We start from the raw sequence: 13959 nt of genomic DNA, 5'->3' as shown, positions 1-13959 counted from the left end.
ATGACAAAACCTCCTTTCTATATATAGGAGTCTAAGGGGTCAGAATATAACCAAGTCGACCTAACAATAATAATATAAAGGCACAAAAATAACAATAGTGTGATTCTATAGGGCACAATAATAACAATAAGGGATAAAATGACAATAGTAATGGGGGAAGCATTAGTATTATAGGGACCTAACACATATAGTATTTATAATCTTAACCCTTTTGCAAACTAAGATAGATTATTGTACGAAAAAGGAATACCTTAGTCAAACATAGGTGAAAGGTTCTCTTGGATATTGTTTTCTACCTTTTCAGGTTCAAGTGACAATTTATGAAAAGGGACCTTTGGAGCTTTATTTTTCACTTCTTTTTCAAACTCTCTAAACATGAAAAATATGTTGAGTTGCCCATCTATCGGAATCATAAAACTTAAACGATGCAAGACTTGTCACCATGATGAGACCGAGTTTCTCCTTCCTAAGACTCGTTAAACTTACTAGGATGGATTCATCCGAAGGATGAACTTACATGACAAGCATATGCTATCCTCTTCAAGCTTGTGTAAACATTAAGAGGTACTCACTAGAAAAGGTGGGGGGGAAGTGAAAGCAATCATCTCTTGTATTTTGTAAACGCAGCATGTTGCTCTTGAACATGACACTCATTTGTTGCTCGTGTCAGGTTTGGGACATCCTCACTTAGTCACTTGCCTTCCTAGGCTTTTGAAATTCATTTTTCCTCTCATCTGATTATACCACTTCATCATCAAGACCTGTGATCCTATGTTGATTCAAAATTCTACAAAACGCCAGTTCAAAATTCTGCAAAACTCCATAATCGTGTCAATGATATGTTCAAGAGAAGTCCTATCTGTAGTTCTTTACCGCTTATACATTGTCTGACTTTCTGCCACAGTCTTGGATCACACTTATCTACTCTACCATATCCTTTGTTTAGAGTCAATGATGTGGGATTCATTATGGCCCTCCTTCGACAAATCACTTCCTATCGAATTCAGCTCATTATCCAAGAAGATGATCTAGAAACTCCCTTCTAGTACCTTAGAACTTGCATGCCTCAATGGTAAGTTATTCGCATTCAATGATAGGTTTACATCATTGAACTTTGATCAAAGGATTCCATGGGTTTTCAACTTCATTATTCACATTTGTGGATTTTGTTAATTGTACCTTGAGATCCATTGTCATTATTGGTGGTTTCTATCATGCCTGTTAATGGTTTACATCATTGACCAGTAATCAGGTGAGTTTCTATCATATTCGACTTTGACACATGCATTCACATGTTAGAATTCGTACATTGATCGGGTCGATACGAGCGCAAGACCTTGGATTCTTTCTGATAAAATCTGGGTTGCGTGGAGGTATGAGTTATTCATGATTGTACACATGTTTTCTTTGTACGGATGGCTGTGACCATACCGTGGGTCCATATATATGATCCTCTTTATTCGGTTGGCTTCGACCATACACATGATCCCTTCTATTCAGATGGTTGCATCCATACTGTGGATTCATGTATCTTTAGATGTATATTCATGTATCACTAGGTATGTTTATCAGAGATGTCAGAAATGTATATGTATATGCTTGATTTACAGGTCTCCTGAAGATGTTGTTCTAGTCCTTGCCTTGGCTTGTAAAGAATCTCATCCATCACTCCCTATTTTGCCTTCATGCTTTAGGGGGCATATGTTACATAATATTTTGTCACACCTCCTATTAACTTCCTATTCCAAATCTTGAAGTGCCAAAATGTTGACAACTGTGAAATATATCCATCATGATACACAAACACAAACATCCCTGAAAAACCAAAGGAAATATTCCCTAAGTCAATTCTGAGGAAGGTTAGCTAAAAACCCAATGTTTAGGGCCATTTCACTTTTATCCACTCCCTGGCCATGCTGATGGTAGGTTTCACTGCTTTACCCTAGCATTGCCAATGCAGGTTTTGATATGAAAACATGCGCTGAACCTCTTCTGGTAGGTTTTCCCAAAATGGGGGAGAAGCTTTGTATGCTAGAAACTTCAAGAACAATGAGTTGGATATTGGTTGTTCTAGATATGGTCGAGCTCTCCCATTTGGAGCTCTTGATATTATAATTATGGGCCTTCCCCTTGAGACGTGTACCTTCCTCCCTCTTTTGTGGATGCCTAACTCCATCTTCTTTCCTATAAATCAACTCCCTACCATCCCCAAATGGTTGGTCATTGATTGTCTGCATTACTATGTTGAGATTATGCCTAAATGCTACCCATCCAACTAGGAGGAGTGCTTTAAGAGTCTTGGCTTGGACCTAGACATCCACCAAAAGGAGGTCTCCAACATCAAGGCATTGGTTGTATGCTTCCCTTTTTAGTTTATTAATATATACATATAATGTTCACTTTTCATAAATGTGTAAATGTTTATGCATTTATGTCAATACTCCTTGATCTATTAAATAGTTTATGTCTAATATATGTCATGTATGCTCTTTCACTTTGTATTGTCTTATGATCTCTCTTGCAGGTATTCAGATGTAAAGAACAAGAAAGGAGTGATCCTAGAAGCAAGGGAATTGTTGACAATGCTGGACCTGTGAACATGTCAACGGGATCTCCCCAGAAAGAAGACCCCATTAGACCTTAGACTGTTTGGTGTAGGAGACCCAGAAGTGGGTCGTAAGGTAATGCCTTGACCATGATGTCGCACAGAGGCAAGTAAGATAACTATGTCAGTGGCACGGGTGTGACCGCTGTAGTGAGTTAAGGAAGGTGAATGAGAGGTTCTAACACATGGGGGGGAGTTGAGTGCACCCCTTAGCAACCTGTAGCAATACTCATATAAAAAGGGAACGCACGAGCAAAGATGCATCACAAGCTGGAAATCAGATCAGTCGACAATCCAAAGTGATGGTTAAACCAACAACACATCTGCAACAAGATTCATATAATTGCATATGAAGTAGTTCATACACAAATACGTAAGTTAAAAATCATATATTGCTAAGCAACCGGAGCAATCCAACTACAAGAACAGCATATGCATGAAAATATGTTGGCTCTTATTATATAAATAAGTGTAATTCCCAATCATACAATACATCCATGTAAATCTTCTAGCCCTAATAGTGAAGCTTTACAGCCATATCCGCCTGCTCCTCCAAAGAGATGAACTAGCTCCATGTAGTCGAGAATCCAAGGAGCGTTAGAATACTGTCCAAGCTTTCTGTTAGAGTCGGTCTAGTCAGTCCTCCGTCAGAGATCAAAACTCTTTATGCATTTCATTTTTAGGTGTCCCACTCCATTCATTCAGCTACATTCCGCTAGGGGCATGCCATGATCTAACAGAGAAAGTCATGCTAGTCATTTCCCCTCATGTCTGGCTCCTGTTGGCTTATGTCTTTGTGTCAAATAATCAAAAAGTCCATAACAGTCAAGGTCTGGTCCTTTAATGGACAAAAGTAATTTTTGGTCATTAGGTCTACGGATTGATTAATTTGGTCTTTAATATGTCCAGTAAAGCCATGCAGGCCAGAGGGATGCTCTTGCAAAGCAATGATCCGCAGAGTTTCACCATCATATTGATAGACTTCGACTATTCTTCAAAACTCTGTTTTGAAGAAAAGTCAAATAGTGTCATTTGTGACAAAATTTTCAAAAAGAGTCGATAGTTGATTTCTTCAGGTGCAGTCATGGATCCCGTGACTAGTGCTCTGTCATGCAATCCCTGCAAAAAAGTGTCGAAAATTTCATCGTTTGAGCCAAAATTTCAGAGAAAAAGTGAAAATCAGGGTTATATTAAAATCAGTGAAAGTGTTGAACAAGACATTAGAAAAGTGGGTTTTTAAAAAAAGTAAATTTAAACATGACCTCCAAAGCTATATATACACGTTTTCATCAAAATCAAAGGCATTGTGCTAATCCAAGCCTTGGAGAAACGTTGCAAAGGGTGGGAGTGTGCATCGTGAGTGTTTGAGGGAGTTGGAGGAGGTTTGAAGGCACGCGGCGCACACAGACAGGGGCGCGGCGCACACACCGGGCACAGCGCACATAGAGCCTGCCCATAGTTCAAACTTTACAGAGGCGCGACGCATACCCAGTGCGCGGCGCACTGGGGTTTGCGCTCGGCGTACAGGGATAAAGCGCCCAGAACCTACCAAATCTACTCAAATTTTTTGTGGAGCTCTTCTATTTGCAAGGTAGGCTACCTAAATTCAATTGTGCACTAATTTTTATGGCTAATATGATGATTTTATGCCTGTAATAAAATGCAAAAAAATTTCATAAAGCAAACACAAAGAAGACACCAAAGAAAACCATTATGCGAGGGTTTGTGCTACAGTGATATTGCTGCCAAGGTTATTCTTCCTACCCTACCCCTGTTCCTTATTCCCCTATTTTATTGTCCCCATAATCTCTACCCTAACACTACCGAAATCATACTCCCTTTCCCCTCTTCCTATTGCTAAATAAATCCCAAACCCTACCTTACAAACCCTAAAACCTTACCTTGCCAAAAACACAAAACATACCCTATCAAAATACCCAAAAACCCCCTGTATATCCCTAAACAAAATTCTCCTATAGATCCCTATTCCCATTATATTATCCCCCTCCCAATACTCCCTTTTTAATTGTCCCCTTGGTGGCATATTGTCAAAGCAACCTCCAGCCTCACTATAATCAAAGGGCAACCTAAATTCAGTTTACAAAACAGCAGTCATGGCATCCGAGGTGTCATCGGAATATGAGGAGGAGACCCACAGTGATACAGCTTCAGGAGAACAGGCCCCCAGGAGACATCACCAGAGAGGCAGACATGTTAGAGATGAGCCAAACACCCTCACCGAGTTGCAGGCATGCCCTCTCGCTATGTCATGTTTCCAGCATTTAGCATGTTTTGAATTTTGTCAAAGGGTGGCAAATGTCAGAGTTCATCATGAGTTGGCCCATCTTTTTGCACTTCACCTACATGGAGGACAGTCTATCTTGGCTGGGGTCATTTTCACATTGACACCCGAAACCATATCAGTGGCAACAGGCATTCCAAACATTGGAGAACAATGGCATAAGAAGAAGAAAGTGGAGAGGCATCATTATGAGCCTTACATTAAGGTCAGTTGTTTGAGTCAGCTTACAAGAGTCTTCCTGTTCAGATTTTTGAGAGATGAGTATGCTCCACTCATGAAATTGATCATGAAATACTTCAGTTGTGAGGGGAGGTTTTCTCGCCTTTATGCCTATCTCATCAGGTTGCTCATGCACTTTACCAGAGTGAGAATGATGAACCTCCCATTTTTCATTTGCGGGAACATAGAGAGGATGAAAAATTTCATGCAGCATAAGACCCCTCGGCAGCAGCTCAACAATGTTTATCACTTTGCTCTTATCTGGATTTTGGTGGACCATCAGTTGGGATTGCAGGGTATTGCTTGGGAGGACTTCATCTCCTGTGACTTCTTCAGCACTCCACAGGTAGTATCAGAGGCAGAGCATGAGATAGGTGGTCCATCTCATCAGTATGAGCGACATGAGACTGCTACTATGCCAGTATACATCACCTATCAGAAAGGCAGTAGACCTTTGTTTGCAGCAGCAAAGCGAGTGTTATCTCCACCCAGGGTGGAAGGGGCCTTGCTTCCGACATCAGCATCACATGAGCAGGGCAGAGGTAAGGAGCCAGTGCAGGAGGAAGGGCCATCAGGTGAATGAGAGATCGAATTCATTCTCCTCCATGATGATGAGACAGATACAGAACCAACAAATGCAAAGCTTACAGAGATCATCTAGGAGCAGCAATCAATGATTGAGTTCTTAACCCTTGACGTGGAGAGGGCCAAGTGGAACATGAAGTACCTGGAGTAGAGAAACAAGCAGCTTGAGGATCAGCAGGCGATTATGTAGCTGCAAAACATTCGTGAACATCGCCAAGCTGCTCAAAGGAGAAGAGTTGAGCTCACATCATTGGAGCAAGAAATCAATGAGGATCGGGAGGCCCATATCGAGAGCGTGAACATGCACTTGGAGAGGCTATTGGACAAAGCTGATCAAGACCTTGCCTTACTAAGACACATGGCTTATCGTTATAGGACACGAAATATCAGTGCAAGGGCCCGGATAAGGAGTTTGAAAGTGAAATTGAGGAAAAGCAAGAAGAAAGGCAAAAGAGGAAAAAGAGAAAGATCGGCTTCGAATCTTGGCTGAGGCTTCCTTGGCCCATCATAACACCCCATAGGGAACCTCCAGCCCAAATTTCAAAAAATTTGGGGAATTTTTGGTCACTTCACAAATTTTTGGCCAAAAAACAGGGTTTTTTCGCTAAAATTCTAGAGCTCCAAATGAGGAATGGTTTGCATTTTTGGATTCATCATGGAAAATCACGATTATTGGTGTCTGGACAAGAAATTTGGGCAAGATATAAGTCTCCAAAAGGTAAAAAAACACCCAAAAATGGCCTCTCTTCCCCTTTTCTGACACACAGGAAGCAGTCTTGGGAGAATGAAGATTTGGATGGGAAAATGAGCACCAAATTCAACAATTCTAGTTGGGTTAGAAAGTAGACAAGACAAGCTTTCCAAAAAGCCCACTTGGGCACATTTTGGACACCTACAAGTGCCCCAAAACAAGCCCCAAAGTAGCATGGCGCACAGAGAAAAAGTTGCCAAATTTGCTTCCGTTTCGCAAAATTTCGATTCGCGACTTCTCCAAGTGGGCCCGCTCATCTACACTTCGGTTTTTTGGCACCAAAGGTGGCATTTAAAGCATTTTCTCTCCAGATGGGCTTCTATCCAAGTGGCGAAGGAAGGCAAACAGTCACGCAAGCCAAATGTCATGTTTGTAGCGCTGCACCTGTAGCTGATGGTTGGCTCTTCATCTCCATTTTGTAATGATTCGAGTAACTCCCCAACCCTTGGGCGTTCTATCTCTTCCTTACACATTCTATATATTGTTTACAAGCTATTTTCAAAGGGTTGGTTGGCTTGTAACTTCTGGGAGACTGTGGGAAAGAAACTCTGTTTCTTCACTGTATATTTTTGACAGAGAATTAATGAAAGGCAACGGCTCTGTTTCATGAGATTCTTATGGTTGTGAGTGTAGCAAATGTGTCTCTTATGTTTTCATATGTATTTTGTTATGTTTCATAATTCAATTCATGTTCATTTCCTGTGAAATTTTCTAAGTGAGATTAGGTATAATTCAATTTTATTTCTCTGTCTGTGGGAAAATTTCATGTTCAGTGTTTTTCTTCTGTTGAAAAGGATTCATGTAACTATGCCCTTTTCACACTCCTCAGCAATCTATCCGTTTCGCGTTATTCCAAACTAAATTGCTACACTTTTCACCTACCTTGCCTCACGAAGTAATCTGTGCCTTTGTATTAAATTCTCTGTTCTTTGTTGATCGTTGATCCCATACCATCCCAGAAGCTCGGTCATTCATAAAAATTGTTTCTTGTATCCATATTCACTTACTAGCCTAAGATCAATATTCCACTGTAAGTCATCTCAGACCATTTTTTGCTTATCTATTCACTGAGCGTGACTCGGAGAGAGCCCTCTCCTGTTCTGGTAGGGCTAGCTACCAGACTGAGTGTGGTTTGTGGTTACCCTGAATTTTGCCCTCCTTCAGCCTAGGGTAGATTTAGGTGCTAACATAGTGGCGACTCCACTGGGGATGCAAAACTGAAATCAAATCCCCTTGTTTCATAATAATTCTAAACTTCCGGATGATGAGCTTAGGATTGGATAGGCTGAGTAAATTTGTTGTGTCCTGTGATTTTTCTCAATAGCACACTGGCTTCTAGACGATATAATAGAGCCAATCCAGACCCGGATCCTCCTCATATCTACGAAAATCCCAATTTGATTCTAAGACTCCTTCATCAAGAAAGCACCATAACTCCCGTGTTCAAGTCGCATTCATGTCCTGATATTTTTGAGTATCTTGAAGAGCTTGAGTTTGACGAGCGGTTTGAAATATCATTGTTTGAGTCCAAGTCCGAAAGGGCTGTTGACTATACTACCCCCAATCCTCAATTTCTTGTAGACCTCGAAACAGAAAGAACTAATCGGTTAATTGATAATTATATTGCAACACAGCCCCAAACTCTAATTGCCAGCCCCTTACAAACTATGCACACTCCTCCAACACCTCCAAGGCCAAATCCACCAAGAGTGATGGCTGCCCGTTTTGCACCCCTTGTTTTGCCCCAAGTTCTAGATGATATGCCAATGGATTATCAAAGTAAAATCCCATTTTTTGATGGCACTCCTAACAGCGTTACTGCTCAACAACATGTGGACAAAATGGCAGACATCTATGAACTCCATGAGATCGATGCGGAGAACGTGGCAATGAGACTCTTTGTACAGACATTTGCAGGTGATGTGAGGAAATGGTTCAGAGGTTTGTCGGCAGCAAGTATCACTACCTTGGCCGAACTACAAAGACAATTTTTAAATCGATGGGAAGTGAAAAATAATCCCCTTCAAACTCTGGCTGAATATGAACAAATCAAATGAAACGCTGGTGAGTCAGTCCAAGATTATTTTGTTAGATTCAATACAGTTTACAATGAGATTCTAGATCATCTAAAGCCACCTGTGGGACTGGCTATGATGAAATTTCCAGATGGTTTTGACGCTGATATGGCCTACCAATTAAGAGAGAGAGAACTGCCACAATGGAAGACATGCAGAAAATCGCGGTCAGTGTTGAAGCAAATCTGTTGTCCAAAAGAGCTAGAGTGAAAGGAAAAAAGAAAGTCACTGTTAAGGAAGAGTATTCTTCAATGGATCAACTACTCAAAAAGGTAGAGTAGATGCTTGAAAGGGTGAAGCTTGACAAGCCTGAGCCACAAGTTAGAAATCCTAACTTCCGTGGCCAGCAACAGCCACAATATAGAATAAGACAGAGAGATCAGCGAACCCAAGAGCAGACAGCACAATAGCCGGTACAAACACCTTTGCAGCAGAATTTTGTGCATGGACCGGAGTCAGATGAGGACGGGAACGTAATAGGTGAAGAAAACCACCTCTTTACCCTAGATGAGCTTCCTACTTACATTACTGAAGAAGAAGAGTGTGCGGTGAGTTCAGCTGCGCACAAAGACACGGATTTCATTCTAGCTAGTGACCCTGTTTTAGAAGAAGAATCAGAGGAGTATCAAAGGGGGTATATGAATGCTCTGTCCGCACAGTAGCAGCGATATTCACTTAGAAACAGAGATGTGCCAGACAAACCAATGCAAAAAAAGAAGGAGGTTGAAGCAGCAAAGAATGATTCATCAGCCACACAAAGAAAAGGAAAAGAGGTAGTTGGTCCGGAGAGCAGCAAATCAAAATCAGCAGAACAATCACAGCAACAAGCTACATCAAAAGAAAAAGAAAAGAAAGAGATCCCAGTCAAAGAGGTAGAAAAGACTCCAGCTTTTAGCTTAGAGAATGAGATTTCTAAGTTAAAGGTATCCATCCCCTTGACTGAAATAATGAAGAACAGCAGTTATAGAGGACAAATATCTAAGATGTTGAATTTGGACCCAATGTCCGACATGGTAAATGTAGAAGATGATCAACCTGAAATGATTTTTGGACCAGCATCAAATGGTGAGTCTCCTGACAGTGATGTGCCACCCTTCTACATCAGTTTAAGACTACATGATTTTGTGTTGCATAATGCCATGTTCGATTCCGGAGTTTCTCACAATCTCATGCCCAAGGCTATCATGGATAAGCTTGGTCTGGACATCACCCGACAGTACCACGATCTCTATTCATTTGATTCCAGCAGAGTGAGATGTATAGGACTCATCAAAGACTTGGTTGTGAGTCTAGATCAGCTTCCCATGAAAAATGTTTTGATGGATGTGGTGGTAGCAGATATTACTCCAAGGTTTGGCATGCTTCTTTCCAGGTCTTGGGTAGCGAAATTGAAAGGGACACTACAGCTAGATTTCTCCTATGCAACGATCCCAGTGTTTGGACAAATGAGGAAATTATATCGGGAACAAAAAATGAAATATATGATCACAAGCAAGGAGAAACCTATAAATCATCCAATTAACTATGTACATACAGATTTAGAGTCTTTTGTTTTGTTTTCAGATAGTTTAAATGATATAGATAGTCAAATAGTAGAAGCAGATGATATTTCGGAAATAACAGAAAATGTCAGAGAAATTTTGAAGAAAGAAGGACAAGAAAAGCAGAAAAATGTTGGGCAATCAGCTGAAAGCAATGGGCAGCAAACAAGCAAGGCACGACAAACATATTTCCAGCACTTACAAGAGGAGGAAGAAAGCTTGTGGACCATGGATTTTGATGGAGCAGTAGGAAATGATGGCGCTGGAATTGGAATTTGGGTACGCAGTCCTTTCTCCGCCCCAAACAAAGTGCCTAGCAGCGTGAGGGTTTGCTCTTACAAGCTGGCCTTTGAGTGTTCAAACAATGAAGCTAAGTATGAAGCTCTGATTGCTGGCCTGAAGATTCTTAGAAAGCTGAATGCTAAAAGGATTTCGGTATATGGCAACTCCGAATTGGTAATAAAGCAGGTCAGAGGTGAGTATCAAGCAAAGCATCCTAGGATGCGGGCCTATCATAATGCAGTTTTAGACATCTTAAAATTATTTTCAGAATACACCTTGACATGTGTGCCTCGTATACAAAATAGTATTGCTGATGCTCTTGCCAAGGCAACAAGTAGTTTGAAGATCCCCATGAACTCCAGCAATAAATTTGAAATCCATGTCAAGCATCGTCCAACCATTCCAGACAATCAGAGATATTGGCAAGTGTTTCAAGATGATGAGGAGATTAAGGATTTTCTGCAAAACAAAGGCAAGTTCAAAGAAACCTCAATTGATGTAGAAAATGATGATGGTAAAGGGAATGGTACAGATGACGTGCAGATCAATGAAATGGATGTGTTGCAGCTGAAGAATAACATTATTCCTAAAGGCTTGATACCTCTAGAAGAACTTTTTGATCAGGATGATGTAGCCCGCAAGCCAACATTGCAGCCAACAGAGAAGGGTGTAGAAGAGGTCAACATAGGAACAACTGCCAATCCTAAGTTGGTAAAATTGTCTAAAGCATTGCCGCCAAAGATCAAGGACAAATACATCAGTTTGATGGCTTCATTTGCAGATGTGTTTGCTTGGGACTATTCTGATTTAAAGACCTATGATACCAATATTATTCAGCACACGATACCCATCAAGCCCAATAAAAAACCATTTAGACAGAAGTTGAGAAGGATAAATCCAAAGTTGCTGCCATCTATTGAAAAAGAGGTAAACAGGTTGTACAAGTCAATTATCATTGTGCCCATCATATTTTCAGATTGGATCTCTAACTTGGTGCCTGTACGCAAGAAGACCGGTGAGATCCGCCTATGCATTGATTTCAGAAATATAAATAAAGTCTCACTAAAGGACAACTATCCACTGCCCAAAATGGACCATATACTTCAGCGAGTAGTGGGGGCATCTCATATGTCACTGCTTGATGGTTATTCCGGATATAACCAAATTTCTATCCATGAAGATGACAGAGACAAGACAGCATTCACCACTCCATGGGGAACCTTTCATTATGCCAAAATGCCTTTCGGTTTAAAGAATGCAGGTGCCACATTTCAGCGTGCAATGGACTTGGCTTTTGCAAATGAGAAGGATGTGTTTTTGGTGGTGTACCTGGATTATTTGACGGTGTTTTCTAAATCTGATGAAGAGCACATGCATCATCTAAAAACTGTCTTTCAAAAGTGCAGAAAATATGGTTTATCGCTGAATCCTAAGAAGAGCTTGTTCGCCATGGAGGAAGGCAAATTACTTGGGCACATTATTTCAAAGGATGGCATTCGTATTGACCCAGCACGTGTGCAAGCAATTCAGCAAATCGATCTGCCCCAGAATAAAAAAGAGATACAATCATTCAATGGTAAAATAAATTTTCTGCGTCGCTTTGTGCCTAATCTTGTTGAACACTTAAGAGAGATGACCAACATGCTCAAGAAGGACAACCAAGTGAAGTGGACAGAGGAGGCTGTAAAATCTTTCAATTTGGTCAAATTGACCCTTTCTTCAGCTCCAGTTCTAGTCAGCCCGGACTACACTCAGGATTTCATATTGTTTTCATTTGCTTCGGAGCACACTATGGCAGCAGTATTATTGCAGAAAAGAGATGATCATGAAAGACCCATTGCATTCTTCAGTAGGGCTATAAGAGATGCAGCTTTAAAGTACAACATCATTGAGAAGCAAGCCCTGGCACTGGTGAAGGCATTGAAGGATTTCCGGGTATATATTCTACATTCTCACATTTTGGCCTATGTTCCTAACGCTGTTGTAAAAGATTTTTTAGTGCAGACCGATCTGGAAGGAAGAAGAGGAAAATGGATTGCAGCCTTGCTGGAATATGATGTGGAAATAAAGCCCACAAAGCTGGTCAAAGGACAGGGATTGGCAAAGTTAATGGCTGAATCAAACTTGCATGCCTTGGACATAAATCTGATCACTGCCATGTCCGATGAGAATGAGGAAATATCATCCATTCAGATATCTGAAATGTTTGCTCTGTCCCCATGGTATTCAGATATAATATATGTGCTAAAAAATCAATCACCACCCCCCGGCATGACTAGAAATAAAGCGAGAACACTCAAGCTGAAGGCTGCCAAGTTTTGCATTCTAAATTTTGCGCTGTATTGGAAAGATCCCGGTGGAGTTTTGTTGAATTGTTTGGTGGAAGAGGAGGCAAAGAAAGTCATGGAGGATTTCCACGGAGGAGAGTGTGATGGTCACTTTTTTTGGAAGTCAACAACGAACAAAATTTTGAGAGCAGGGTATTATTGGCCTACATTGTTTGCTGATGTGTACAAGATGGTCAAGCGCTGTCATAAATGTCAGATTTTTGAAGGAAAACGGAAATTATAGCCTTTTCCACTTAAGCCTATTGAGGTGAGCGCTCCTTTCCAGTAGTGGGGGTTGGATTTCATTGGGGAAATTCATCCCGCTTCTTTCGGACAACATAGATGGATCCTTACAGCGACAGACTATTTCACAAAATGGATTGAGGCAGCTCCCACCAGACAAGTTACAGATACGGTAATCATTTCATTTCTTGAAAATAACATCTTGTCTCACTTTGGTTGTCTGAATAAGTTAATCACTGATAATGCAGCAGCTTTCAAATCAAAGAGGATGGTAGAATTTTGTCGTAAATATCACATCATTTTGGGTCACTCAACTGCCTATCATCCACAAGGCAATGGATTGGCGGAATCTTCAAATAAATCATTGGTCAACATCATCAAGAAGCTACTGGAAATAAATAAAAAGAGCTGGAATAAGAGGTTGGTCCATGCGCTTTGGGCAGATCGGATCAGTCAGAAAAAATCCATTGGTATGTCACCGTTTGAGCTTGTTTATGGAGTTGACACAGTATTTCCCACCTCTCTTGCTGCCCTGGTAGTCAGACTTCTTCAGGAGGTAGGAAGTGAAGAAGATCCCATGCAGAGAAGGTTGAATCAAATGGTCCACTTGCAGCAGACAAGAGAAGAAGTTTTCAAGAACACATCCAAATTGCAGGAGAAAATAAAGAAAATCTATGACAGAAAAGCAAAGGCCGATAGATTTCAATTAGATGATGTGGTGCTGAAGTGGGATGCAAGGAATGAAGAGAAAGGTAAGCACGGAAGGTTCGAGAATCTTTGGAAAGGTCCTTTCAAGATTGCAGCATATAAGGGTCAGAATGCCTTTCTTCTGAAGGAAATGAACGGGGAAGATTGTCCAGGAGGGCCGATCAATGATCAGCTGCTCAAGCGGTACCACTGCTGAGTTATTAATGTTGCTTCCACTATCATTGTAAATACCATTTTTATTTCAGTTTTGGTTTCAGTCTGTCAAGATTAGTTTTTGAGTCATTCCAATGTCAAGTTTGAGTCAATTTCTTGGTCATTTCA

This window comes from Pinus tabuliformis, chromosome Q (genome assembly GCF_031772625.1).
Source record: "Pinus tabuliformis cultivar Carrire ecotype Pingquan chromosome Q, CPIR1, whole genome shotgun sequence".
Classification (NCBI taxonomy): domain Eukaryota; kingdom Viridiplantae; phylum Streptophyta; class Pinopsida; order Pinales; family Pinaceae; genus Pinus; species Pinus tabuliformis.
The sequence above is the reverse complement of the archived record's forward strand: the minus strand, read 5'-3'. Positions refer to the sequence as shown.